At 46.0% G+C, this 3,117-nt stretch overlaps 1 long non-coding RNA gene across 1 annotated transcript in view; it reads left to right on the top strand.

Moving 5' to 3' along the window:
* The first annotated feature begins 2,723 nt into the window (after positions 1–2,723).
* Positions 2,724–3,117, top strand: part of LOC115307702 — a 3,981-nt gene continuing 3,587 nt past the window's right edge. Inside the window, exon 1 of the long non-coding RNA XR_003916040.1 lies at positions 2,724–2,858. This is a non-coding gene — a long non-coding RNA (uncharacterized LOC115307702). The remainder of the gene's footprint in view (positions 2,859–3,117) is intronic.

The raw sequence follows: 3,117 nt of genomic DNA, 5'->3' as shown, positions 1-3,117 counted from the left end.
CTCTGCTCACACTGTTTTCCCTTTGAATCCACTGAAAATCCCCTCAGGAAAACAACCACTTTCTCCCAGGCTTTTCCAGCCCCCGGACTGTGGCAAACCTCGCATATGGATTAAGTTTTCCAGGTGTAACTCTTACATAAATGAAACTATTCTCAGTTCTTCTGTTTCATTCCAGATGGGTTATTTTCCTCCATCTTTACCAACATGAATTAACATCTCCTTGCTCAGCAGTGGCACATTTTGCCAAATTTGGAGCTGTGCCCTTGTCTGCCCATTTTCAGGATATGCCTATTAGGGGAGGAAAAAAATCAGGTGTAACACGAGCCAGCAACCATTTAATTTGTGCTGCAAACACATCTGCTGCTCCCTGGAAACAATCTGCTGCCTCCCTGAGATATTTTAAACCCGTTCTTTCTGCAGCTTCCCCTGGTGTTTCATTCCTTTGTTGCACCCAAGGACGTCTTCCTTGCGTTTCCTTATTTAAGTGGGAGCAGACTTGAGTCATTCCTTATTTTTATGTTTCCTGTGAGTCCCATCGATTATTCAGCGAGTGGGGACAATAAATAGGGATTGATTTATAGTGGCCTGGCTTTAAATGGAACAGGAGGGAATAGAGAGGGTTGCTGGGATCCATATAGATGAGGTCCTTGCTTGGAGACAGAGCAGGGGGTGTGTGCAAGTTGGTGCAAGATGAGGAGAATATATATAGATATATATAGATAAATATATAAATATTTATAGATATTATTTAGACATATAGATGAAGACATAAATATTTATTATATATATATATTTTGATAAATATAGATATATATAAATATATATATAGATAAATATATAAAATAAAGGAGCTTTGGGATCAGGGAATGTGAGTTTAGGAAAGAAAGGGAAGACACCTGGAAGGGAAAGGGGGCTGATGCCCAGTGCCAAACACCTCAAAATCTCCCCATCTCAACATCTGTTAGGATGGAAAACCAGAGTTTATTTTGCTGGAGTTTGTTTAATTACAGAAATTTCACTGTGAAGTTGAGTGGGATTGAATGGGAAAAGGTTTGTTGCTTTTTCTAGCCAGGAATTTCAGGGCTGAAGCAAAAGGTGGGAATGGAAATTCCTGGGAGGATTGGGAAGTGGAACAGAAACAAGGTGTTTTCCCAGGGGTGTTTTCCCTGAGAGCTGGTGGTTCTGGGCTGGTTTGGAACTGGAACCTTTGGGTCCTTTTGGGGTGAATAAAGAAGGACACTCAAAGCAAGGGGACAGCCCTGGGATGTTGCCACTCCATGGGAGCCCAGGTTTGGTGCTGAGGGGGTTCAGTTCACGTAAATTAAATCAGTGACAGTGTAATTGCCATTGGGAAAACTAAAATATTAACTAAGAGCTGACCTTTAGATGTTTTTTTCCCCTGAACAGTCCAGTGGAACTCTGGGATCAATCCCCTTGCTTGCAGAGCAGCTGATAAATTACCTCTGTTTCTTTGGGGGGAAAAGCATGAAAACCCTGGAATCCTTTGAGGCCTGGATAAAACCTCCCCAAACCCTTCCTGAATGTCCTGCTCAGAAGATGCCCTGGGAGCTGCAGATTCCACTCCTGTTCAGCACCTCCAGCAGCTCTGCTAGAGGACAGCACCTGGATTTCACCTGGATTTGATCTCCCTTCGCTCCTCCACCACCCCAGAAGTCCTTGTGATTTAATTTCTCTCTCTGAGTTATGCTTGAGTGTTTTATTGGAGTATTTCCACTCGCTGGAGTTTATCATTTCATGCTTCCCCAGAGCCTGAGCAGGTGCCACCTAAATTCCCTGGCACCAGGCAAGAAGGTGGGGCTCCTGGGGAGTTTTTGCTGGTGGAGCATCAGTCACTCCTGGCCATTGTCAGCAGGATAAAGTGCTTCCAGGAGCACTTGGATTTAGCCTGGAGCAAGAGTTGGCAGCTCTATTTCAGTCAATTATCCAGAATTACATCATCTCCTACAATTACACAGTGATACATAAACCTGGTTTGTCGGAGATGTAACCAGCAAATATTTGAAATGTGGGCATGAGGAGGGATCCCAAATAAGTGTTTTGGGTAGTAATGGACAGTTTTACTGGGGTTTGTACTGAATTTCTCTAAAAATTGCCATCACCTTGTTCTTTAAGGTGTGATTTCCTGACAGAATATTCTGCTACCCTTGGAGCTTCACTTGTGTGACAGTTTCAAAGTAAGATCCCATAAATAATGGGAAGTAGAAGATGAAGGAAATGCAGGATGGATTTCAGAGATAAATCTGGGAGTGTTGTCCAAACTGTTCCAGATGAGGGCTGGGAGTTGCTGCTGCTTTGCCAGCCCAGGTTGGACCACAGCTCTCGTCCAAAATGAGATTTAACTGGGCTACAGGGAATTTTTGACTTGCTTTTGGTTCACTTGGAAGTGTCCAAGGCCAGGTTGGATGGGCCTTGGAGCAACCTGGGCTAGGGGAAGGTGTCCCTGCCCATGGAAGGGAGATGGAACAAGATGAGCTTTAAGGTTGCTCCCAACCCAAACCATTCCATGATTGTGGGATGATTTAATTTTATATAATGATTTAATTTGATATAATCCTCAGTGAGGCTGACAACCCTCCCATCCCACTGCACCCCAATCCCAGCACGTGGACCCGGATAACTGGGAGCTGGTGCCGGCTGGAGGTGGCTCTGGGATGAGTCCAAAGGGGATTTTGCTCAGCTCTTCTCTCCCCATTCCAGGTGTGGTGAAGGTGGATTATGGAGATGTGTCCGTCAGGAAGGCCCTGAGGGAAAGCCTCAAGTGCAAACCCTTCTCCTGGTACCTGGAGAACATCTACCCCGACTCCCAGATCCCGCGGCGCTACTACTCCCTGGGAGAGGTACGGGATGGGCACGGGGGTACGGGAAACTGGGAATGCAGGGAACCAGGGATACAGGGAACCAGGAGTGCAGGGAACCAGGGATACAGGGAACCAGGAGTGCAGGAAACAAGGGATGCAGGGAACCAGGAGTGCAGGAAAACAGGGATACAGCGAGCCAAGAGTGCAGGAAACAAGGAATGCAGGGAGCCAGGAGTGCAGGAAACAAGGAATGCAGGGAACAAGGAGTGCAGGAAACAAGGAATGCAGGGAATCAGGA

This window comes from Manacus vitellinus, unplaced genomic scaffold (assembly GCF_001715985.3).
Source record: "Manacus vitellinus isolate BGI_N305 unplaced genomic scaffold, ASM171598v3 scaffold_43_pilon, whole genome shotgun sequence".
Taxonomy (NCBI): domain Eukaryota; kingdom Metazoa; phylum Chordata; class Aves; order Passeriformes; family Pipridae; genus Manacus; species Manacus vitellinus.
Note: the sequence above shows the minus strand (reverse complement) of the source record. Positions and strands in the feature narration are given on the sequence as shown.